Consider the following 26,925-nt stretch of genomic DNA (forward strand, 5'->3'; position numbering starts at 1 on the left):
ATGGACAGCGCACAGCGGCGAGAAGCCAGCTTTCAGTTCTCTATGGACAGCGCACAGCGGCGAGAAGCCAGCTTTCAGTTCTCTATGGACAGCACACAGCGCCGAGAAGCCGGCTTTCAGTTCTCTATGGATAGCGCACAGCGCTGAGAAGCCAGGTTTGAGTTATCTATGCATAGCGCACAGCGCCGAGAAGCCGGCTTTCAGTTCTCTATGGATAGCGCACAGCGCTGAGAAGCCAGGTTTGAGTTATCTATGCATAGCGCACAGCGCCGAGAAGCCGGCTTTCAGTTCTCTATGGATAGCGCACAGCGCTGAGAAGCCAGCTTTCAGTTCTCTATGGACAGCGCACAGCGGCGAGAAGCCAGCTTTCAGTTCTCTATGGACAGCGCACAGCGCCGAGAAGCCGGCTTTCAGTTCTCTATGGATAGCGCACAGCGCTGAGAAGCCAGGTTTGAGTTATCTATGCATAGCGCACAGCGCCGAGAAGCCGGCTTTCAGTTCTCTATGGATAGCGCACAGCGCTGAGAAGCCAGGTTTGAGTTATCTATGCATAGCGCACAGCGCCGAGAAGCCGACTTTCAGTTCTCTATGGATAGCGCACAGCGCTGAGAAGCCAGCTTTCAGTTCTCTATGGATAGCGCACAGCGCTGAGAAGCCAGGTTTGAGTTATCTATGCATAGCGCACAGCGCCGAGAAGCCGGCTTTCAGTTCTCTATGGATAGCGCACAGCGCTGAGAAGCCAGTTTGAGTTCTCTATGAATAGCGCACAGCGCAGAGAAGCCAGCTTTTAGTTCTCTTTGGATAGCTGACAAGAGGGATAATTTGGCCGCAAATACATTTTTACAACTACAGAAATTAATGGCACGAAAAGAACGTGACATGTCAGACAATTCGCAAAACCCGATTTACAGGAGAAATAACGTGTGTTACAGAAGTGTATGACAGTATGACCTATAGCTGTTCTTTCATGTCAAACCCGGACATTTCTCCTGGGTGCTGCTACGTGTGTGTGTGGCCAGGCCTCTTGGCGCTATGAGAATTAAATCCATGTGTGGCGTCATTGGCAGGACAGCCGCGGATTCCCTGCAGGGGGCTGACAGGAGGTCAGAGTTCATGCTTAATGGACTAAAATGGGTCAAGCGAGCGCCGATGCTGTAAAGACGGTCCTTTCAGCAGGGGAAGCCATTGGGAGTTGGGGGGCCCTGCCCTACGCCTTCTTGGCAGAGACACCCCCCCCCCTCTGGCCAGGGCTTGGATCAGAGCCTAAGACCCCTCCCCCACATCTCCCGGTGGAATGTTAGGGCTTAATAGTGCATTTCCCTTTTTTTATGATTCCTGGTCATGTTTTTGGAAATGCACTAGAAATGCTCTGTCACCGCCGTGCTCTTGATTGGACGCCTGCACGTGACGGGCTGTGCCCCACTTGCTGTTCCTTTCTACACACAATGACCCAGGCCCCGGGCCATATGAAATGGGGGATGATAGAGGGTCTGGGAGTTTAGGCACGGGGTGGGGGAAAATGGCGGGAAAGCGTAGGGAGTGGCGTCCAAATGGCACCACAAGAAACAAAAGCCCAGGAAGGGCAGGAAACAGCACCTGGGAAGGTGCGAAATATAACAGCAAGGGGGCAGGGGGGCAACCCGGCCGCCCCCAGGAAGGAACAAAAGGCCGGGGGGGGGGGGGGGGGAGGGTATAAGTAAGCCTGGAAAAGGAGAGGCAGCACAAACCAGGTAAGAGCTCACCTCTCTTGTGTAGGCTCTTAGTGCCTGGAGAAGGGGAAGGAGAAACGTTTGCTCTTGCGGGCTCACACATTTTTCTACCTCTCTAAATTTCATTCTGATCGCAGTGGCTACAACAGTGCCCAGTGTCCAGCAGGAGCAACCCAGAAGTACCAGCTACGAACGAACAAAAGACTTTCGCCGTGGTCAAACGAGAAGCGTGACCGACAGAATTCAGACGTGAAGGATGGCGGAAGGAAGAGCGAAAAGGGCCTGAGTTCTCAGAATGAGCAAGAAAGGCAGAGACGGAGTATGGGGCACAACGGGTGCTGGAAATAATGCAGAAAGAAGAAAGAGCAAAGGCAACGTCACCGCTGCTGTTCATAGAGCCCAGCAACAGCGAAGGAGAAGACGAGGTACCGCAAGGACAGAAAAGGGGAAGAACGGAGTCGAAGAGGTCAGAGGCACCGACCAAGAGAAAGAAAAAAGATAAAAAGAAAGGTACTGTGAATAATAATGTGGGGAGTAAAATAGTAAAAATGTAAAAAAAATTGCATCACGGTTTCGGGTAAGTCGCCCAGAACCAATGACAAGACGAGCAGACGGGGGGAAGAAATCCAGGGAGGAGCAGCGGGGGAGTTAATCAGATGAATCAAGCAGTGATGACGAGGAAAGGGATCATCTAAGGGCTTGGGTAAAATGGAGAGGAGTGGTGAGCAGGGAAAGACAGAGAGGGGCAGGGTGGGCAGGGGCAGAACCCAGAGAAGCCCCGGTCCCGGCACCACAGGGGGCACCAGCAGAGCCCAGGGAAACCCCGGTCCCGGCACCACAAGGGGCACCAGTAGTCCCGGTGCCGCAAGGAACACCAATGATCCCGACACCACAAGCTGTACCGGCAGGGCCAAACATAGGGGCAGGGGCCACACCACCGGGGGCAGCACCGACGGTGGCAGCGGCAGATAATGAGGGGCCACTCATGACGAAATACGGCAGGCCAACCATGGGTAAAGATGCACAGGGCAAAAAGGAAAAAAAAAAAGAAGTAAAGGAAAAAATCTGGAGGAAGGAATTTATCGATATCTTTACATTGTTAGATTGTCAAAAGAGGGGGATGAATGTGGCTCTAGAGGACATGAAGGAGGACGAGAAAAGCTTACTAAGAAAGGGGCCAGTAGTGAGGAGTTTTGACAACTGGATGTCGGCCTTCACCATAATGTCTACAATTATATTACAAAAATTCCCGGAAGACGGGGTAGCATTAGTTGCATATCAACAGAGGGTGCTGATGGTCCACGCGGCGTTTGGAGGGGACGCATGGCTGGAGTATGACCACGAGTTCAGAAAGGAGATGGACTGCTTTCCGGATATGGGCTGGGATGAAGAAAACTTTAACCTCTACATATTTAACGTGCTAAAGGAGAAATGGGATTCCAAGGAGCGGAGCACAGGGGGACAGCAGAGAAGGCAGTATTGGCAGAATGATTACAAAGGGGATTATAGATCCAGTGGCAGAAAGTACGAATCCAGCTATGACAGAAACAGAGACCAGAGTTTTCGGAGCAGAAATTACAGGTCACAGAGAGGGTGGCAGAGCAGCCTTCCCCCAACAACACAGGGGGGTGGGGCAGTGGGAGCACAGGGACAGCACGAGCAGAACCAGGTCAATGCAGGAGCTTTGAAAAGGGGGTACCCTGTAGCTGGGATGGAAGTGCAAGTTCAGCCACAAGTGCGAGAGATGTAAGGGTGATCACAGCAGCACCAAGTGCACAAGGGCCGCAGCTCCAAGCGGCAGAAGCGAGGAGACGCGGAAATAAGAACTGGGGTGGGAAAGGGGCCACGCCAGTAAATATCGAGAGGATGGAAAGGTGGCTCCAGAAATACCCCGACCAAGAAGCAGCAGAACAAATCAGACAAGGCTTTAGAGAAGGTTTTAACATCCCGTTTACCGGGCGGGGAGCTCAAGACATTCCTAGGTATCTGAAATCGGCAATCGAAAACAGGGATATAGTGACCAGTAAGATCCGGAAAGAGGTAGAACTGGCGAGGGTGGAGGGCCCGTTCACGGCGTTACCATTCAAAGAATTTATATGTTCGCCACTAGGGCTGGTGCCGAAAAAAGACGAAGGGGAACACAGGCTGATACACCACCTATCCTACCCCCCGGGGGCCTCGGTGAACGACGGCATCGCCCAGAGCGAGGCGACGGTATCATATTCAGACTTTGAGGAGGCGGTGGAACTGGTCAGAAAGGCAGGGGAAGGGGCATGGATGGCGAAAGCAGACATTAAATCGGCATTTCGCCTGTTGCCAGTCAACCACGGGTCAAAAAGATGGTTATGCATGCATTGGGAGGGGGAATACTTCATCGACTAATGCCTCTGATGGGGTGCGCCATCTCATGCGCATATTTCGAGAGGGTAAATTCATTTTTACAATGGGCAGTAACACAGGAGATGAGGGAGTCCATGATGGTACATTACCTAGACGATTTCTTATTCGTCGGCCCCAAAGGTTCGGAGCTATGCAGGGCAACCCTGGACAAATTCGTGGAAATAACAAGCGAGTGGGGTTTTCCTCTGGCGGAGGAGAAAACGATGGGCCCAACGCATATTATCCAATTCCTAGGTATAGTAATTGACTCAAACAAGGGAAGGTGTCGGATCCCGGAGGACAAGGTGACAGAGCTGCTGAAGACAATAAAGGAACTACAAGGAAGAAACAAAGCGACAGTGAGAGAATTGCAAGTGCTGGCAGGAAAACAGAACTTCGTAGGAAGGGTCATACCGCAGGGGAAGGTGTTCCAGAGAAGTATCGAGCTGAAAACGAGAGGTGCTACCAAAGGGCACCACAGAGTCTTTCGTGACCCGGGCGGGCAGGTGGCTGGAAGAGGTGAAGCAAGGACTACATTTCAGGAACACAATTACGTCCTGGTGGGGCCTCCCGGGGATGCACTGGGAGGACATCCACGACAGGCTATCAGACCTGATAGGTTTCAGGGACCCCCCCCCCCGAGTACCTGGTTATACATCTCGGGGGGAACGACCTGGTGAGCACAAGCAGGGCTAAATTACAAAGGAACCTCTGCGAATCGCTGCATAGCATAGCCCGCAGCTGGTGGAAAACCGAGATTTTTTGTCAGAGATAATACCAAGAAGGGTCTGGTGTGGGGCACAGAAGAGGCACGCAATCGAAATAGCCAGAAAGAAACTAAATAAATCAGTAGAAAAGTACTGCAAGAGCACAGGGCTGCATTTCATAAGACATGGCTTACACCGGAACAATCCGGACATGTTTCACCAGGATGGGGTGCACCTATCAAAGGAAGGGATGGGGTTTTTTTCCAACAACATTTTTAGGGCACCCCAGGAACGGGGTTGTAGGTAAGGTGCTTTTGGGGAGGGACCTGAGCGGGCGTAAGGAGCACCCGCTTAGGTGTGGCGGCATGTGCCCAGGAACGAAGGCCCAGGGATAACAAAGACTCAGGAGGAGCCTTGGGCAACTTCGGGACTGGACACAAGGTGCCCAAAAGCATATGGCAGTGTATTTATTTTGTTGTGTTGTATTTTCTGTAAGAAAATAAAATGCCTACGGCCTCCAACATTTCCATACACATAAATTGTCTGTAATGTATTACTTAGGTAGGGATCTGGTAAGAGGAGCAAAGTGAACCCACACTACTCAGCCTAGAGCTTCCAGAATTCCAGGCCTCACTCTTCTGACCTGGAGAGCCAGGCTTCAGGGTGCCCACTCCCTATGCTTTTCACTGTACTGTCACTGCCCCCCCCCCATGCCCCTGAACCTCTAGCTCCAGAGGGGGGGCCACTGTCCTGGGTCAAGGACCGAATGGGTGAAAACCACAAACGGATCAAGTTTGGACTTTTTTCAGACAGGTCCAAAAAATAGATCTTCCCTCTGAAGCCATCGCATAGCCACAGAACACCAGCATAGCCACTGGAATCCCTTCCCTAAGGCGCTGGTAGGACACAGAAGGCCAGCATAGCCACTGCAATCTCTTACCTTATGTCCTGATAGGGCACACAAGGCCAGCATGGCCACTGCAATCCCTTCCCTAACGCGCTGATAGGGCACAGAAGGCCAGCAGATACACTGGAATCCATTACCTAATAGTGGTAGGGCACAGAAGACCAGCATAGCCACTGCAATCCCTTCCCTAATGCGCTGATAGGGCACAGAAGGCCAGCATATCCACTGGAATCCCTTCCATAAAAACGGCAAGACACAGAAGGCCAGCTAGCTACTGGAATGTCTTCCTAATGCGCTGATAGGGCACAGAAGGCCAGCGTAGCTACTGGAATCCCTTCCCCAATTTGGGTAGGGCACAGAAGGCCAACGTAGCTACTGGAATCCCTTCCCCAATTCTGGTAGGGCACAGAAGGCCAGCGTAGCTACTGGAATCCCTTTCTCAGTGCTGGTAGGGCACATTAGGCCAGCAAATCCACTGGAATCCCTTCCCTAATGGAGGTACGGCATAGGAGGCCAGCGTAGCTACTGGAATCCCTTCCCCAATGCTTGTAGGGCACAGAAAGCCAGCGTAGCTACTGGAATCCCTTCCCCAATTCTGGTAGGGCACAGAAGGCCAGCGTAGCTACTGGAATCCCTTGCCCAGTGCTGGTAGGGCACTGAAGGCCAGCATAGCTACTGGAATCTGTTTTCCAGTGCTGGTAGGGCACAGAAGGCCAGCATATCCACTGGAGTCCCTTCCCTAATGCGCTGGTAGGACACAGAAGGACAGTATTTCAATCCCTTCCCTAATGTCCTGTTAGGGCACAGAAGGCCAGCATAGCTACTGGAATCCCTTCCCCAATTCTGGTAGGGCACAGAAGGACAGCATATCCACTGGAATCCCTGCCTTAATGCCTTGTTAGGGCACAGAAGGCGAGCATAGCTACAGGAATCCCTTCCCTAATGCCCTGGTAGGGCACAGAAGGACACCATATAAACTTTGTCCTCCAGGTACAGGTTTCCTTTCCCTCTATGCAGCAGGGGGGCCCCTTTGCCAGGCCACAATCATCAGTTCCACCCATTGCCGAACCCCTTCCCTGGCTCGGCCCCATTCCCCGGAGGTGGTGCCACGAATGGGTAATAATGGGTAATATGGGGACTTACTAGAGAGCAGCACATGTTGCTCTGCTTCAGGGCTGGGTCCTCCTGGCTAGGGGTGTCCTGAAGCCGAGTCATTGCAAGCACCCCACGATTCCATGGACTCAGCCAGGGAAACTGAACACAGATGCAGGGAAAGCCGCACACACGTGTTGCAGCTGTCCTTCTTCTTCTTAATTATCGGATGCGTGGGCGGACCCACGCAGGCGCTTCCCCATCCTAAAGGATGATGTGCACCAGACCCACCAATCAGAACTTAGCTCACAAACTCACAACTCCTCCCACCTCCCAGTCTGCCTCACAAAATCCAACATCGCACTGTTCCTCCTTCTGCCTCTCACCCCGTCACCTCCCAGCAAAGCCCTCCCACTCAGCTCAGCCACACCCAGCGCAGACAACCGAACCCTCATCAACTCTCTCCTCGACATGTCCCTCACACCTAAGCAAAAAATGTCCCACAGTCTCAGGCACTCCACACACGGCACAATCCCTCGACTCACGCTTCCTCACTCGAAACAGTCATTCAGCCCCACATGTCCTATCCTCAACCGATTCAGCATGAACACAGAACATCCACCTGCCCTTCACCCCACTCACCCACCTCTCCTGCCACTCATCCATGACCCGTCTCACCATCACAGCATTTACATCAATCGCTCCCCTTGTGCAGAACATATGTCCTGCAATGTGCAGGCATCTTCTTTCTTAGGGTGAGTAGTGCGGCCAATCAAAACTGCAGAGCCCAACTTCCATTATTCACTCAGGTGGGCTTCTCACTGACTCACTGTCAGCCATGTTTCAAACTTAAACAGGCGGACATTCTTATGTTCCCACAATGCCCTTTGCTTGTATGCAAATCGCCAAAATTGGCTTCTTTGAAGAGATACTGTTATTGCGACCCAGCCTAGGGTCACGCCCCTCGGCCACACCTCCCCCGCGGCCCCGCCCCTCCAAGGATGAGAGGGTTCCCCCAGTACATTTTGTTTCATTTCCAGCACTGGACACCCCCCCCCCGGAAGCCCTTGGATGTGACAGTCACAGAGGGAGCCTGCGCGGGGGACCTCAGACAATATTTCTTCATTGTGCATTTTTCTGATGTGTTGTGAAGCGCTTCGTGCACACATTGAGGCTTCGAAGCGCAGGATGTGCCGATCCAGGGGGACTTGTGAACACGAGGCGTCTCCAGTATAAGCACAGTGTGAGACGTCGGCAGAGGGACGGGGGGATGCGGGGGGCAGGCATTACGGTGTGCCAGGAAAGATTGGGCAGAGAGTGGCATAAGCACAGAGGCAAGGGCAGAGTGGCATGAAGGGCAGGCCTGGTGCCACCCATTGACCACCTGCCACCTCCACCGACCTCGGTTCCCCAGAGACTCCGTGCTGGGGGCTGGGAGGGGGGTCACCCTGAGCTTGGACACAATGAGGGCAGCTGCTCTGACCTATGAGCCCCAGGCCCAGAAATACCCGCGGTCACGACCTGCATCGGAGGGAGTGCTGCCAGCAAGGCTGGCCTGGGCATCGCCCTGACGTGCCATGCATTACCCAACCTTTGGTGACCCCATGCAGGGGCAGCAGAGCGGGGGTTAGATCCGAGAGGGCCCTTCCCGCTCTCAAGGGGCCACTGATTGAGGGCCCCATGGTGCGCGCCCCAGAGTCTGCGGCCACTGCAGGTTCCAGGGCAGTGACCACGGGACACACAGCGCGCTGGGGGGTATCCCTGGGGTGTCCCTCCCCAGTGGTTCTTTCAGGGCTGGGGGGTGGGCACAATGATTCCTTGTCCTCCTGCAGCGGGACCACTCCCACGCGGCACCCTCATCGACAATGAGGGTGCCAAACGGGGGGGGGTACAGGGGGGGGTGCCGCGCAGGAGCACACACGGCAGGCAGATGCCCGTAGCCCGCTCTGAGCAGCTGCAGCTCGGAGCAGTGCCCCCGTGTGCCCCTCCAGCCCCACCAGCGAATACGCTCAGGACTGGCGCTGGGGGGGGGGGGGGCACCCACGTGCTGGGGGGGGGCACCCACGAGCACTGTCTGCTGAGAGGGGGCAACACACGAGCACTGTCTGCTGGAGGGGCACACAGGGGCACTATCTGCTGGGGGGGCACACACGAGCACTGTCTGCTGGAGGGGCACACGGGGGCACTGTCTGGTGACGTTTCTTTGCGGGCATCTGTGATAACCCGCTGGTTCATCATACATGCCCATAAAATAAGTCATGGCACCGTAAGACAGGGCTAGACTGGCTGCCCCCAAATACCAGAGCAAGTCTGCTCTGTGCTGTTATTTGGCTAGACTGCATTTGGGGGCAGCCCAGGGGCGGCATCAGGGCCTTTCAACTTTTTTAAATGGAAGGGGCCTCGAGCCTCAGGGGGGACATCAGCAACTGCCCCTTTGCTGCCAGAGGACAGTCTAGTAACAAAGCAATATATTCATTTCTCTATTTTCGTTTGCGGCTTGAAATGTGTGCTTTCCAGCGCTTGCATTACAAGCTGTGTTTTCTCTTTTCTCTTCCCAACAGATGTCCGGAAACGCTATCACCACGTTGCCTTCTAATAACGGGTTCCTCCACAACAGCCACTGGCTGAGAAAGAAGGGTTTACAGCTTCTCAGTGGGCATTTGGTGTTGCAGCTCCTGGCTGCCTGTCTGTCTCTGGATAATCGGCGCCTAGTGATATTATCTCTGCAGCCATTGTAAGGTGGGCCCCCCACTGGTGTTCCACTCTAGGCCACATACGGGGTGCAGCCAGATGCAAAGCAGCACCACACTGCCCCATGCCCCACTTTGTAGGGAGATTGTGTGTCAGTTTACGATTAAGTACTCCAAACCAGTGCCCCTGCCACATGCCCCCTCCACCGCCTCCAAACCAGTGCCCCTGCCACATGCCCCCTCCACCTCCTCCAAACCAGTGCCCCTGACACACGCCCCCTCCTCCAAACCAGTGCCCCTGCCACATGCCCCCTACGCCTCCTCCAGACCAGTGCCCCTGCCACACGCCCCCTCCTCCAAACCAGTGCCCCTGCCACATGCCCCCTCCACCTCCTCCAGACCAGTGCCCCTGCCACATGCCCCCTCCACCTCCTCCAAACCAGTGCCCCTGCCACATGCCCCCTCCACCTCCTCCAAACCAGTGCCCCTGACACACGCCCCCTCCTCCAAACCAGTGCCCCTGCCACATGCCCCCTCTGCCTCCTTCAGACCAGCGCTCCTGAAACATGCCCCCTCCACCTCCTCCAGACCAGCGCTCCTGACACATGCCCCCTCCACCTCCTCTAGACCAGCGCTCCTGACACATGCCCCCTCCACCTCCTCCAGACCAGCGCTGCTGACACATGCCCCCTCCACCTCCTCCAGACAAGCACTCCTGACACATGCCCCCTCTGCCTCCTCCAGACCAGTGCCCCCTCTGCCTCCTCCAGACCAGCGCTCCTGAAACATGCCCCCTCCACCTCCTCCAGACCAGCACTCCTGACACATGCCCCCTCCACCTCCTCCAGACCAGAGTTCCTGACACATGCCCCCTCCACCTCCTCCAGACCAGCAGCCCCCTCCACCTCCTCCAGACCAGCGCTCCTGACACATGCCCCCTCCACCTCCTCCAGACCAGCACTCCTGACACATGCCCCCTCTGCCTCTTCCAGACCAGTGCCCCTGACACACGCCCCCTCCACCTGCTCCAGACCAGCGCTCCTGACACACGCCCCCTCCACCTCCTCCAGACCAGTGCCCCTGACACATGCCCCCTCCACCTCCTCCAGACCAGCGCCCCTGACACATGCCCCCTCCACCTACTCCAGACCAGCGCTCCTGACTCATGCCCCCTCCACCTCCTCCAGACCAGCGCTCCTGACACATGCCCCCTCCACCAGCTCCAGACCAGCGCCCCTGACACACGCCCCCTCCACCTCCTCCAGACCAGCACTCCTGACACATGTCCCCTCCACCTCCTCCAGACCAGTGCCCCTGACACATGCCCCCTCCACCTGCTCCAGACCAGTGCCCCTGACACATGCCCCCTCCACCTGCTCCAGACCAGCGCTCCTGACACATGCCCCCTCCACCTGCTCCAGACCAGCACTCCTGACACATGCCCCCTCCACCTCCTCCAGACCAGTGCCCCTGACACATGCCCCCTCCACCTCCTCCAGACCAGTGCCCCTGACACATGCCCCCTCCACCTGCTCCAGACCAGTGCTCCTGACACATGCCCCCTCCACATGCTCCAGACCAGTGGTGCTGACACATGCCCCCTCCACCTCCTCCAGACCAGTGCTCCTGACACATGCCCCCTCCACCCCCTCCAGACCTGTGCCCTGACACATGCCCCCTCCACCTCCAACACACCAGCTCCTGACACATGCCCCCTCCACCTCCTCCAGACCAGTGCTCCTGACACACGCCCCCTCCACCTCCTCCAGACCAGTGCCCCTGACACATGCCCCCTCCATCTTCTCCAGACCAGTGCCCCTGACACATGCCCCCTCCACCTCCTCCAGACCAGTGCCCCTGACACATGCCCCCTCCACCTCCTCCAGACCAGTGCCCCTGACACACGCCCCCTCCACCTCCTCCAGACCAGCGCTCCTGCCACATGCACCCTCCACCTCCTCCAGACCAGTGCCCCTGACACATGCCCCCTCCACCTCTTCCAGACTGTGCTCCTGACACATGCCCCCTCCACCTCCTCCAGACCAGTGCCCCTGACACATGCCCCCTCCACCTGCTCCAGACACGTGCCCCTGACACATGCCCCCTCCACCTCCTCCAGACCAGCGCCCCTGACACATGCCCCCTCCACCTCCTCCAGACCAGCGCCCCTGACACATGCCCCCTCCACCTCCTCAAGACCAGTGCCCCTGACACACGCCCCCTCCACCTCCTCCGGACCAGTGCCCCTGACACATGCCCCCTCCACCTCCTCCAGACCAGTGCCCCTGACACATGCCCCCTCCACCTGCTCCAGACCAGCGCCCCTGACTCACACCCCCTCCACCTCCACCAGACCAGTGCCCCTGACACACGCCCTTCCACCTCCTCCAGACCAGTGCCCCTGACACATGCCCCCTCCATCTTCTCCAGACCAGCGCCCCTGACACATGTCCCCTCCAACTCCTCCAGACCAGTGCCCCTGACACACGCCCCCTCCAACTGCTCCAGACCAGCGCCCCTGACACACACCCCCTCCAACTGCTCCAGACCAGTGCCCCTGACACACGCCCCCTCCACCTCATCCAGACCAGTGCCCCTGACACATGCCCCCTCCATCTTCTCCAGACCAGCGCTCCTGACACATGCCCCCCCACCTCCTCCAGACCAGTGCTCCTGACACATGTCCCCTCCACCTCCTCCAGACCAGCGCCCCTGACACATGTCCCCTCCACCTCCTCCAGACCAGTGCCCCTGACACACGCCCCCTCCAACTGCTCCAGACCAGCGCCCCTGACACACACCCCCTCCAACTGCTCCAGACCAGTGCCCCTGACACACGCCCCCTCCACCTCATCCAGACCAGTGCCCCTGACACACGCCCCCTCCACCTCCTCCAGACCAGTGCCCCTGACACATGCCCCCTCCATCTTCTCCAGACCAGCGCTCCTGACACATGCCCCCTCCACATCCTCCAGACCAGTGCCCCTGACACATGCCCCCTCCACCTCCTCCAGACCAGTGCCCCTGACACACGCCCCCTCCACCTCCTCCAGACCAGCGCTCCTGCCACATGCACCCTCCACCTCCTCCAGACCAGTGCCCCTGACACATGCGCCCTCCACCTCCTCCAGACTGTGCTCCTGACACATGCCCCCTCCACCTCCTCCAGACCAGCGCCCCTGACATATGCCCCCTCCACCTGCTCCAGACAAGTGCCCCTGACACATGTCCCCTTCACCTCCTCCAGACCAGCACTCCTGACACATGCCCCCTCCACCTCCTCCAGACCAGCGCCCCTGACACATGCCCCTCCACCTCCTCCAGACCAGCCCCCCTGACACATGCCCCCTCCACCTCCTGAAGACCAGTGCCCCTGACACACGCCCCCTTCCACCTCCTCCGGACCAGTGCCCCTGACACATGCCCCCTCCACCTCCTCCAGACCAGTGCCCCTGACACACGCCCCCTCCAACTGCTCCAGACCAGCGCCCCTGACACACACCCCCTCCAACTGCTCCAGACCAGTGCCCCGACACATGCCCCCTACACCTCCTCCAGACCAGCGCCCCTGACACACGCCCCCTCCACCTCATCCAGACCAGTGCCCCTGACAAATGCCCCCTCCACCTCCTCCAGACCAGTGCTCCTGACACATCCCCCCCTCCACCTCCTCCAGACCAGCGCTCCTGACTCATGGCCCCTCCACCTCCTCCAGACCAGCGCTCCTGACACATGTCCCCTCCACCTCCTCCAGACCAGTGCCCCGACACATGCCCCCTACACCTCCTCCAGACCAGCACTCCTGACACACGCCCCCTCCACCTCCTCCAGACCAGCACTCCTGACACACACCCCCTCCACCTCCTCCAGACCAGCACTCCTGACACATGCCCCATCCACCTCCTCCAGGCCAGCACTCCTGACACATGCCCCCCTACCTCCTCCAGACCAGCGCCCTTGACACACGCCCCCTCCACCTCCTCCAGACCAGTGCCCCTGACACATGCCCCCTCCACCTGCTCCAGACCAGTGCTCCTGACACATGCCCCCTCCACCTCCTCCAGACCAGCGCTCCTGACACATGCCCCCTCCACCCCCTCCAGACCAGTGCCCTGACACATGCCCCTTCCACCTCCTCCAGACCAGCACTCCTGACACACGCCCCCTCCACCTCCTCCAGACCAGTGCTCCTGACACACGCCCCCTCCACCTCCTCCAGGCCAGTGCCCCTGACACATGCCCCCTCCACCTCCTCCAGACCAGTGCCCCTGACACATGCCCCCTCCACCTGCTCCAGACCAGCGCTCCTGACACATGCCCCCCCCACCTCCTCCAGACCAGTGCTCCTGACACATGCCCCCTCCACCTCCTCCAGACCAGTGCCCCTGACACATGCCCCCTCCACCTGCTCCAGACCAGTGCTCCTGAAACATGCCCCCCTCTGCCTCCTCCAGACCAGCGCTCCTGAAACATGCCCCCTACACCTCCTCCAGACCAGTGCTCCTGACACATGCCCACTCTGCCTCCTCCAGACCAGTGCCCCCTCTGCCTCCTCCAGACCAGCGCTCCTGAAACATGCCCCCTCCACCTCCTCCAGACCAGCACTCCTGACACATGCCCCCTCCACCTCCCCCAGACCAGCAATCCTGCCACATGCCCCCTCCACCTCCTCCAGACCAGTGCCCCTGACACATGCCCCCTCTGCCTCCTCCAGACCAGTGCCCCTGACACATTCCCCCTCGACCTCCTCCAGACCAGCGCCCCTGACACACGCCCCCTCCACCTGCTCCAGACCAGTGCTCCTGACACATGCCCCCTCCACCTGCTCCAGACCAGGGCTCCTGACACATGCCCCCTCCACCTCCTCCAGACCAGCCCTCCAGACACATGCCCCCTCCACCTTCTCCAGACCAACCCTCCAGACACACGCCCCCTCCACCTCCTCCAGACCAGAGCCCCCTCCACCTCCTCCAGACCAGCGCTCCTGACACACGCCCCCTCCACCTCCTCCAGACCAGTGCCCCTGACACACGACCCCTCCACCTCCTCCAGACCAGTGCTCCTGACACATGCCTCCTCCATCTCCTCCATACCAGTGCTCCTGACACATGCCCCCTCCACCTCCTCCAGACCAGTGCCCCTGACACACGACCCCTCCACCTCCTCCAGACCAGTGCTCCTGACACATGCCCCCTCCACCTCCTCCAGACCAGTGCTCCTGACACATGCCCCCTCCACCTCCTCCAAACCAGTGCCCCTGACACATGCCCCCTCCACCTCCTCCAGACCAGCGCTCCTGACACATGCCCCCTCCACCTCCTCCAGACCAGCACTCCTGACAAATGCCCCCTCTGCCTCCTCCAGACCAGTGCCCCCTCTACCTCCCCAGACCAGCGCTCCTGAAACATGCCCCCTCCACCTCCTCCAGACCAGCACTCCTGACACATGCCCCCTCCACCTCCTCCAGACCAGAGCTCCTGACACATGCCCCCTTCACCTCCTCCAGACTTGCGCTCCTGACGCATGCCCCCTCCACCTCCTCCAGACCAGCGCTCCTGACACATGCCCCCTCCACCTCCTCCAGACCAGCACTCCTGACACATGCCCACTCTGCCTCCTCCAGACCAGTGCCCCCTCTGCCTCCTCCAGACCAGCGCTCCTGAAACATGCCCCCTCCACCTCATCCAGACCAGCGCTCCTGACACATGCCCCCTCCATCTCCTCCAGACCAGTGCTCCTGACACATGCCCCTCTGCCTCCTCCAGACCAGTGCCCCCTCTGCCTCCTCCAACCAGCGCTCCTGAAACATGCCCCCTCCACCTCCTCCAGACCAGCGCTCCTGACACATGCCCCCTCCACCTCCTCTAGACCAGCGCTCCAGACACATGCCCCCTCCACCTCCTCCAGACCAGCGCCCCTGACACATGCCCCCTCCATCTCCTCCAGACCAGCGCCCCTGACACATGCCCCCTCCACCTCCTCCAGACCAGCGCCCCTGACAAATGACCCCTCCACCGCCTCCAAACCAGTGCCCCTGCCACATGCCCCTCCACCTCCTCCAGACCAGTGCCCCTGACACATACCCCCTGCACCTGCTCCAGACCAGCACTCCTGACACATGCCCCCTCCACCTCCTCCAGACCAGTGCCCCTGAAACATGCCCCTCCAAACCAGTTCCCCTGCCACATGCCCCCTCCACCTCCTCCAGACCAGAGCTCCTGACACATGCCCCCTCCATCTCCTCCAGACCAGTGCCCCTGCCACATGCCCCCTCCATCTCCTCCAGACCAGCGCTCCTGACACACGCCCCCTCCACCTCCTCCAGACTAGCGCCCCTGACACATGCCCCCTCCACCTCCTCCAGACCAGGGCTCCTGACACATGCCCCCTCTGCCTCCTCCATACCAGTGCCCTGACACATGCCCCCTCCACCTCCTCCAGATAACCTACACGCAAGGAAGTAAAGAGTGGTAACCCTCCTTGCAGGTGCCTCTTGTGGTGTCCTCTTCCTGCTGGCAGAGGGGCACTACACAAGACCACTTTTCTTACTTCCCTATTTAGACTTGGTGGCCCCTTCTTCGCCCCCCCAAAACGTGTAAACCCTGGGCGGGCGTTTACAGAGGCCTGGCAAACCCCGTGCCTGACCTGGAAGCGAGCAGGTCAAGAGGTCGTGGCTATTATCACTCCCTTAAAGCGGTGTGCCTTTGACAAGCATTTACATGGCTTGTAATGGGACCCTCCTCCACCACCCGCCCTACTTCCTGAGGGGTGGCAGGGGGGCTTCGAGACAAAGAGGGAACGTTGTGTGCGCACAGTAGCGGCAGAGGTGTGGGGGGTCCTACAAGACTCATTATATGATGGATTGATCAGAGCCACTGGGAGGGAGAATACTCAAACGTGTCCCCTGAGTGTCTAGGACCAGTCCACGGAGTCCTTATCCACCAACAACATGTGTGGTGTCTGAACTAGCAGTGTCCGGTGTCTGACAGGCAGCACGCAGTGTTTGAGGCTCCTCTGTCTGCCGCAGCATGGGTTTAGAATGTCCCTGTGTCTAATTCTCGAGTGTATCAGAATGTAATCCCAGCGTCTGAGCTCGGTGTCTGATACCGGGTGTCTGACAGCACACAGTCTGCTTAGCACTGTCCTGTGTTTGATTCCCACAGTGTTATGATCTCTGCTTGTGAGTTTAGCGCCTGACCTCGGTGTCTGATTCCCAGACGGTTAGAACACGTCTGACCGATCATGTCGATGAGGGGCACTCGGTGTCTGTTCTTGATTGTCTTCCACCAGGTTCGGACTGGCCTACAGGGGCAATGGGGTCATGTTTCATTGGTGCCGCCGTTGATTGTATGCCCCTGTCAAAACCTGCTGTCAACCCCAACCCATCAGAGCACGACCCCGTGCGCTACTCCGTGTCTGACGGGTGTCTGATAATCGGTGTCAGATTCTCGATGTTTGATTGCGGTGTCTGATCCCCAGTGTCTTTCCGCCTAGTTCCTGTTGTTTGGTGCATTGTGTGCAATGTCGGATACACCGATGTCAGGCGCCGGCCTGATACTCGGCATATGGTCTCAGTGGCTGGCCTCGGTGTCTGATACTCACTGTCTAATTGCGCTCTCTGGCAACGTCTGATCTTGGTGCCGGGCATTCCGTGTGTGATAAAGGAGGCGGGCCCTCAGTGTCTGGTATCAGTGAGGGTATTCAGTGTCTGTTCTGGGAGTCTGATCCTCGCATGGCACTTACCGTTTTCAGGAGGGCTTCAGATGCCGGCACCCCGGAATCTAGGGCGCGTGAAGTCGCCGCTCCTCTGCGTCGCTGCTTTGCTCACGTTTCTCTTTAGTCTCCAGCTTTATCTTTACAGGCGCGTTCCCAGTCGCTCTCTGTTCCTCTCCTCTTATTCCGATGTCTCTCTCCGACACGTTCTTTGTCTCTCTCGCTCTCACCCTCTTTCACCTACTCCCTCAATCTCTTACTTTTCACGTCTTTGTCCTTCACTTTCCCGGACTCTCTGTTCTTCGCTATGTCACTTTCTTACTTCCTCTGTCACTTTCTCCCTTCCTCTGTCATCTTCCCCCTTCCTCTGTCACTTTCCCGGACTCTCTGTTCTTCGCCATGTCACTTTCTTACTTCCTCTGTCACTTTCTCCCTTCCTCTGTCTTCTTCCCCCTTCCTCTGTCACTTTCCCGGACTCTCTGTTCTTCGCTATGTCACTTTCTTACTTCCTCTGTCACTTTCTCCCTTCCTCTGTCTTCTTCCCCCTTCCTCTGTCACTTTCCCGGACTCTCTGTTCTTCGCTATGTCACTTTCTCCCTTCCTCTGTCACTTTCTCCCTTCCTCTGTCTTCTTCCCCCTTCCTCTGTCACTTTCCCGGACTCTCTGTTCTTCGCTATGTCACTTTCTCCCTTCCTCTGTCACTTTCTCCCTTCCTCTGTCTTCTTCCCCCTTCCTCTATCACTTTCTTCCCCACCCTCCTCCTTCTTTCTGACACTTTCTACCCCTCCTGTAGTCTGCTCTGTGTGACTTTGTTCCTTTTTAGAGCCCCCCCACCCACACCCACCCCCGCCCCACCAGGACTGTTCCCCCTTTGCCACTTGCTGTCACTTCTCCCCTTGCCCTGTCTCTGCTGCCTCTTGGACCGGTGTCCCCACTCTCCGCTTATTTCGCAGCACTCTCGTGTCCCTTTCTTGTCGTCTCTGTCTCACCCTGGCTCTCTCCCTCCATTTCTTTCTCCTGGCCTCCCACGCCTGTCTCTTTCTCGCCACAGTCTCTTTCTTCCCGTCCCCAGTCTCTTTCTCACCTCCCTCTTTTCCCTGCCTCGTCTTGTCTGTATTTGGCCCCTCTTGGTCGCCTGTCTCTCTGCTTGGGGTCCACGGGGGTCTCTGCGCGACTTCCCCCCTCTACCTATCTGCCCACTCCCCCGGCGTTGCCCCTTACCTCTGCAACTCTCGGCCCCCCCTCAGCACCCACTAGTCCCCCTCAGCCTGTCTCTCTCCTCACCTTTCTCTTCTCAGCCCTTTGCTTGCCCCTGGCCCCCCAGCACCCGTCGCCCCGGTCTCGCCCCCTGTACCCCTCTGTCGCCAGTCTCCCCAGGTCCCAGGATCCAGTCCCGTCCGCGAGGCTCAGGAAGGGCTCTGGCAGCAGCACGGGAGCAGGGAGCGGAGGGGAGGAGTGGCAGGGGAGGGAGGAAAGGAGTGCAGGAGCAGCTTAACCCTGTGAATGCCGGGAGGAAACACTGCCTGGCACCACCCCTGTACTATTTCTGACCTGCACCCCTCTGCCCTGCTGTACCGCTCCGGTGCCACTCTCCCACACTACACCACGCTTGTCATGTAGCGCCCATGCTCTTGCGTCACCACGTCGCGGCGCTATGGACAGGAAGTGCTGTTCCTGATTGATACCACATGTACACCAAGACTACACACCCTTGCCCTGCACCACCCTGACAATGCCACAACGCTGCCAGGCACCACGCTTGGCCAACGCCACCCCTTGTGGGCACCACGAGTGCAGAACCCCACGGGAGCACCACTGCCACCCCACTCCCTTTCACCAGCTTCCACTATCCTTCGGCCATTCCTGCTCTTGCCCCCAAACCTATCCTGCACCCATGACCAGTAACCGCCATTAAGCACAATCTCCTGCAGGAACACTGCCCCCCCCATCCGAACCACTCCTAAAGCACCCCCCCCCCAACCCCCGCACCACACCTGCCTGCTCCCGAGACCCCCATCCCCTCGCTCACGCGTGTGCGGGGAAGCCCCTAAAATAGACATCACCCACAACATATAACCCTAAAAATAGGGAGCACAGCCACCGAACATACACCAGGGACTCACACCCACATGTAACACAGCAAGCGCCCATGGAAGAGAAGAGAAGAGACTACCAAAACTGACAGTCCTGCCCTCAGGAGAGCGAGCAGGGGCCCCAGACACCCCCGACCCAGTTCATAATGCCCGTAGGGCAGGCAACACAGCCGTCACAAGGGCAGCGACTGCATAGCGCCTCGCCGCCGGCTACGCAGCTCCCAGCGCTGAGAATATGCTCCCCATCGACCACAGGAGACACAACGCTGGTTTCTGACAAGTCCACACAGCCCTGAGACAGACAACACTACCCCAAAACAGACCCCCTCGCAAACGACAAAGACTAACACGCCCTCACACCAACACCCCCGCCCTCCCCCAGGTCAACACAGCTCCCCAGAAGCCAACACTGCGCTTGCAAAGACCAGCCCGCCCTCACACCAACACCCCCCCCCCCCCAGGTCAACACAGCCCCCCAAAGGCAACACTGCGCTTCCAAAGACAATCACGCCCTCACACTAACACACACACCTTACCCCAGGTCAACACAGCCCCCAAAAGGCAACACTGCGCTTCCAAAGACCAACACGCCCTCACACCAACACACGCCCCTTGCCCCAGGTCAACACAGCCCCAAAGGCAACACTGCATGGACAAAGATCAGCACGCCCTTACACAAACACACACACCCTCCCCCAGGTCAACACAGACCCCCAAAAGGCAACACTGCGCTTCCAAAGACCAGCACACCCTCACAACAACACACACCCCCACCACAGGTCAAGACAGCCCACAACCCCCAAAGGCAACACTGCATGGACAAACGCCAGCACGCCCTCACACCAACACACACACACCCTCCCCCAGGTCAACACAGCCCCCCAAAAGGCAACACTACGTTTCCAAAGACCAGCACACCCTCACACCAACAAACACACACACCCTCTCCCAGTTAAACACAGCCCCCAAAAGGCAACACTGCACTTCCAAAGACCAGCACGCCCTCACACCAACACACACCCCCTCCCCCAGGCCAACAGAGCCCCCCAAAGGCAACACTGCACTTCCAAAGACCAGCACGCCCTCACACCAACAGTTCTCCAGCCCCGCCCTCCACCCCCAGGTCAACACAGCCCCCCAAAAGGCAACACTGCGCTTCCAAAGACCAGCACACCCTCACACCAACAAACACACACACCCTCTCCCAGGTAAACACAGCCCCCCAAAAGGCAACACTGCACTTCCAAAGACCAGCACGCCCTCACACCAACACACACTCCCTGCCCCAGGCCAACAGAGCCCCCCAAAGGCAACACTGCACTTCCAAAGACCAGCACACCCTCACACCAACACCTCTCCAGCCCCGCCCTCCACCCCAGGTCAACACAGCCCCCCAAAAGGCAACACTGCGCTTCCAAAGACCAGCAACTTTTCACACCAACACACACACCCTCCCCCAGGTCAACACAGCCCCCCCCCAAAGGCAACACTGAGCTGCCAAAGACCAGCACGCCCTCACACCATCACACTCCCCCAGGTTAACACTGCCCCCCAAAGGCAACACTGCGCTTCCAAAGACCAGCACGCCCTTGTACTCAGGAGACCCCAGGCCGGCCCATGGAGCCGAGGTTTGCTCAGAAGTACTTTATATCGAGATAGCTGCACCCTTGAGGTGGATGGGGGTGCAGATTTATTACTCCAACACCAATCAATATGGACTACTCAATGGTTTGGCAAAGGGAGTCCGTTTAATGACAAGTACAAAAAACGGGGAGTCATGGAAATCAGCAGTGATGCGATCGTCCTTCTCGCTTCAACTCCAACAAACTTCACACAAGTTGTAACATTTATACTCAAAACTCGTCATAATTGACGTGTAACACTCAAAAGTTAACATGCAATTCTATTGGTTAGGAAAAGGTAACTTTACTATAGGTACTATATCTGTATATGGTAACGTAGTGAGGGGATTTGGTAAACACTGTCAGATGGGCATCTAAGCCCTACTTTCAAAAATGACAACTGTAGACGTCACTAAAAGTACAACGTCTTATTGGTTCTACTAACTATAGGACCCTAGATTATTTGCTCCGTTGTGATTGGGTTGGCACCAACCCCATGCATATTCTTCCACTTTGCTTAGCAGCACGCAGAACGGTCGGCCAGGTGCGGGGTGCCTCTTAGTTACCCGGCCTTTCTCCAATCAAGGTTTCAATCAATCATCGCTTTAGCAACTATGTTTCAATTATTTCACTGTGGTTGGCTTCGAAACTGCATCTTCTGTCTGGAAAAGTTCTGATATCTCTGCCTGAGTGGATGCCAAGCATAGGTATGAACCCGTGCTTCTCCTCGCTCGGCTGGTGACGTGCTTCCCGCACCATGAATTTGTCTAGATTCTCTCAATTTGTGTATTTGATTCTTATTTAGTTTGCCAACTGCCTACGCCTCCTTATCTTGACATTTCAGAGACAGGATATACTGTTCTTAAGTTTCAATTATGTGTGGCTACTGTTCGTTCCTTCTATTGGTATGACATTGGCTCTCCTGGCACAAGTTGCATCTGCCGAGTTTCGATTCACACATCTCTTCTCGTTTTGGTAGAATAGGATCTCTGCTCATTCGGCCTTTAGTAACCTGGGTTGATTCTGCTTCGTTTGCAAAGTGGAATATACTTATACTAAAGTACTTCGTTTGAGGTAGATTTATGCATAATGGTGCTTGCTGCTCTATTCTTCTACTTAGCATAGCAAGCCGCACTGTTTTCCTAGCTTTCTTGCGTTTCCAAGCATATGTACAGGTGTAAACTGATTGACTGTGTTCCTTTTGCTTACAGCTTAACTCTCTCACTTCCAAAGACCAGCAAGCCCTCACACCAACACACACCCCCTGCCCCAGGCCAACAGAGCCCCCCAAAGGCAACACTGCACTTCCAAAGACCAGCACACCCTCACACCAACACCTCTCCAGCCCCGCCCTCCACCCCAGGTCAACACAGCCCCCCAAAAGGCAACACTGCGCTTCCAAAGACCAGCAACTTTTAACACCAACACACACACCCTCCCCCAGGTCAACACAGCCCTTGATAGCATTCTTTCACTTTAAGTTCACAATCTCTTTTCTCATGGCGTTTTGTCTCTTTGTGTCATTCTCGGGTCATCATTTCTTCTATCTGTGAGTCTGTCCGGGTCCTCGTGACGTCACCATTCATCTTCCATTCAGACTTTTTTGGTTTCTTCCAGGGCAGTACTAAGGCTCTCTTCATTTCGTCTCATTTGCTGGTAGGGGTTTCTTAATGGATACTTTACTGTCCATGGTTGTCTGGGTATCGGTACTTCAATAGGCGTTGCTCTTCTGATAGGTACTGGGCAGAGCCCCACTGCGGCTCTCTGCTGGTTTATTTGCTCGTCATATGTCACATATTTTGGTGTGAACATTCCTGGTACCCCAAAATGGGCGACTGGAGTGCAGGCTTTATTTGGGACCTCCTCTACACTCCCCCTTCTGGGTGATTCATCGACCACTTTCCCCCCCGTCTTTGGATTCATCTTACCCAATTCTTCTGTATTCATCTCCACTCCATCGCCTGGGTTCATTCCTTCTTCATCTTCTGGGTCTATACATGATGGTTTGAAGAAGTGTCTTTTTTTGGAGTCCATATTTTTATTACTCCTTTCAGGCTTCCTGCTGTTCTTAAATGTTCATCTTTATTCCATGTCATTAGTTGACATTGTCCATTTGGGCTGCAGTAAACCCATCTTCCCACATAATTTCTGTGCTTCCTACGATAGAGAAACTTTGTTCCTTCTGGTGCGTGAATGCTAGCCTTCACAAAGTCTCGTATTTCTTCATCAGTCAGGTCTTTGGGATTCCATTCTGGCTTCACATCAATCATGATCTTCATCCCTATGGCTTTCTTCGCAGTCTTCTGGCATTGCAAGATTATTATCTTGATAACACAAAATCCTAGTCATATCATCATTAGCAGGGCTCCCAGGAACTTGAATGCATGCACCATCCATTGTGGAACCCATGAGAACAGTGATCCAAACCAGCTGTCATCATCAACTTCGTCAGTTCCATCAATAATCTGGTTCTGCAGATTTGTCAGCATACCTATGGCCTCTGTTAAAGTTCCATTCTCCTCATCGTGAGAAGGTATAAATGTGCAACATGATTCTCCAATTTTTGCACAAACTCCACCATCCAAAGCTGTGATCATGTCAAGGAGATATCTGTTCTGGAGAGTCATCAGTCGGATGGCTCTTAACTCTACCTTGATCGCATTGAATTCTTTTATGGTCATGTTGATGGTCTGCAGTAACTCCCATCTGGTTATCTGCAACCATTTAGTATTTACCCCAACTTGGATTCTTGGCATGAAAATCATTGTGAACACTGATGAGGTGAGGCTGAACAGCCTTTGTCCATATGGGATTGCATGAGATGCTTCTTCTTATTTAGCAGAGAAATAATGTTCTCTCTTCATTCGAGTCGGCAGTTCCACAGATCTCTTCTTCCTCAAGTGAGCATCTGCTTTCGGGAAGCTGTCGATATTCAGGTCACTTTTCGGGATCACTAATGCTGGAACGTGGACGTTCACTATTGTGCATATACCTTCCCAGTCTCTTGGCAGTATGATATATGCTTTGGATCCACATGCCCAATAATGATCCATAATTACTGCAGTTCCAGGCACCATCCCTGGAGTGTCAAAAACTCGTCCGCAGTTCTTATTCTCTCCCATCTTTCTAGTGCCATTATTCCTGAAGCAGAATTTTGTGCTTTCTAGTGGCACTATTTGCAAGGGTCCTCCTCTGTCTTCGACCCATGTCAATAGTTTTGCAAGTTTTGCCCACAATGGCTTGCAGCCATTCTTCACGATGTCCACAGATTCTTTGTAGAGTCCAGTGCTCACCTAGGCTCTGCAAATCACCATTCCTTTTTCCCATCCATCTGGTGAAAGCACTGTTCCCCAAATCTGCATTTGGGCTCTATTCTTCCACTTTCGAGCTTCCTCTGGAGTTTTCCCTTGGACATTTAGTTTCGGGTTTATTTCCCATCTTATTCCTGCTCCTTTTACTCCAGGCTTCTCGTACCTGATCACATGATTCCTAGTGTGCGCTCTGTTTCTTGTCTTAATGTCTTGAACATAATCATCTTCATCGGGATAGGCTGTTTCAGTTGCCCATATCAGGCACACGTCATTTCCCATAAACTGACCTCTAGTTTTGCACATGGCTACGTGTGAAAGACAGTGTGCTGTCTGAACATCAATTTCTACAGCCACGAAGATCTTGGACTTCCCCATGCTGAATGGTAGGAGTGCACAAACAAAGCATATCCCTTCTGAACTTCGTCTTCCAACTTCCTTCATGTATTGGTACCAAATGTTTCCCAGATGTGCTGTGCTATCCAGGTAGTCATTTAGTTCACTGTCATCTCCACGCATGCTTCTCTTGATTCTTAGTGTTTTCCTGTAGTTTACTATAACTACATCCCTAAATGTGTCTGTATGGCTTTTTCTTGCTGGAGGGTTCTCAGGTATCCCGGTCCATGGTGCAGGCTTCCTCATCTGTGCCATTTGAGTGAACCAGAGTCTGGCAGCTCTTTCCTGGTCCTCATACATCTTTTTCCTGTTGGTTATAAATATCCATTTGAATCACCCTGACACTGGTTCGGTTTATGGTTGTATCGTAGAACTGGTACTTGTCCCTCGTGTTGGAACATATATGCTTGGCAATACAGTCTCTGTGGTTTCATTCTTCAGTTCCTCTTGTATTTTTCTTGCTTTGGCTATGAGCAGCCATAATGAGTCTACTATCAGTTGTGTTCGTGCAGAGAGCTTCTCTGAGTTGGCTCTTCTTTTCTTAAGAGTTTCAGACGTGGCTGTTTCTGTTGGCCTCCTTCCCAACTCTCCTTGTCTTTCCACACTCTCTGCTGTGGAGTCTCTTATGGCAATCAGTCTCTTCTTCTCTACTATTTTGGCTTGTGGTTCTGCAGTCATTGACACTAGGCCTTTTTCGTGTGCATTCTGTGTTTGCATGCGTGTGGTTGTCAGTAACCTTTCTTCCTTCATTCTGTGTCGACCCTGTCTCCGGCTTTTCTGTTTGGTTGTTACCATAAGTGTGTGTGTCATTGCTAATCACATCCATTTCAAGTTCATTCATTCCTCCATCAGATCATTTAGGGACTGGAATGAGTATGTAAGATCTGGGTGCTTTTATGGGTTTCATGCGTGCATTATTAGATGGGTGCACTGAAATTGGAACACTTTGTGCACCAATAAAAAATGCAGTTCTGATCGTTAGTGACAGTAAAACAATGATGAATATGATACACAAATACATTATGCCCCTGTATGTCAGGCGGCAGCATTTACTTCCAGAGAAGCGTGGATGTTTCTCCTCCTGCGGGAGGACAAGATTGCTGCTCTGGACCCCCATCTCGATAATTCGCCAAATGTCTACCTTTATTGTACTCCTTTAACAAATATTGTCTTTCGGATTCTGTGTTTACGAGTGTCAGGTGCTCCACAAGTGTCCCCCCCTCTGATGGGTGATGGATTGTCTCTTATTTCAGGATGCAGTTCCTTTGCTAACTATGGGAAAAAAGCAAATCAACCAACACCTCAGTAAGTCCCTTTGCTGTGCATGTTCAAAGTAAGTAAGCTCCCAGCCCACTCCTCGGATTTGCTGCAGTCCTGAGGACATATTGTATGCTGGTCAATATGAAGAGTAAGGACAAAATAACAACAAATGCAGTAAGTGAAGCCCTTGGCACTGCTACCTCGATCTGTCCCTTGGCGGAAGGCTTTTAGAATCTCCTCAGATAGTTCTGCTGATGGTTAGAGAGTTCCACTTGGAGCACAATTCCATGCAAGAGCATGCCCATCTGTGCAACATTAGCTGGATCTCTGATGAATGTGAGGACGTCAACATCGGTCTCCCCTTTAGCTCTGGAAAGTCAGTGACTAGACGAAAGAGGACGTTGTGGGCCAACCTGCTGTCTTCTGGTGACAGGGACATCCGTCCTGTCTTGCTGAGGTTCAGGATTGTATACTCTCTCCTTAATGTAAACAATGTCTGCACTGTCTGCTCACGTGGAGTGTAACTAAGATCACAATTTTATTTAGGAGTTCGCTTAGATGCTCTGTATTTGCTGGATCTCGAAGAAACGTGAGTGTGTCTGTTGTTCTTCTGACAAGATTTGGACAGTATTCGTTTATACGAAAGAACAATGTGTTGATAAGCTCATTTATTTCCGTCTGTGTTTGAGACATTTGGTTCTGTCTCACTGTACTCAGGAAGTAAGAGAAATTGTTCAGCAATAACAGTAAGAAATCTCTTTATTGTCTTTTCGTTTTCAGGATCTTGAAGAAAATCAGTGATACTGGTGATCCTTCCCACCAATGAAGGGTATGATCTTGGCACTAGATTAAAATAAGTTATCACATCCTTTGTGATGTCACTACTGTGGGACACCATAAGTGATTTCGAATAGGGTCTCGGTGTGGAATAAGTTGGGATACTGTATTTGTTTCCAATGTAGGTGTCCCCGGTCAAAATTTGGCATATTCTTTTCTCATCAAGGCTTAAGTCTGCCTCAGTCCAAAGTTCAAAGTCAACAGACTATGTT

At 55.0% G+C, this 26,925-nt stretch overlaps 1 protein-coding gene across 1 annotated transcript in view; it reads right to left on the reverse strand.

Moving 5' to 3' along the window:
* LOC138480683 (FH2 domain-containing protein 1-like) overlaps window positions 1-18,017 on the reverse strand; it is a 285,834-nt gene extending 267,817 nt beyond the window's left edge. The window contains exon 1 of the mRNA XM_069612360.1: window positions 17,228-18,017. The gene's annotated coding sequence lies outside the window, so the exon portion shown is untranslated. The remainder of the gene's footprint in view (window positions 1-17,227) is intronic.
* Between the last annotated feature and the right edge of the window lie 8,908 nt (window positions 18,018-26,925).

The sequence above is a fragment of the Ambystoma mexicanum genome, chromosome 5p, assembly GCF_040938575.1.
Source record: "Ambystoma mexicanum isolate Mex_15411 chromosome 5p, UKY_AmexF1_1, whole genome shotgun sequence".
Lineage (NCBI taxonomy): Eukaryota > Metazoa > Chordata > Amphibia > Caudata > Ambystomatidae > Ambystoma > Ambystoma mexicanum.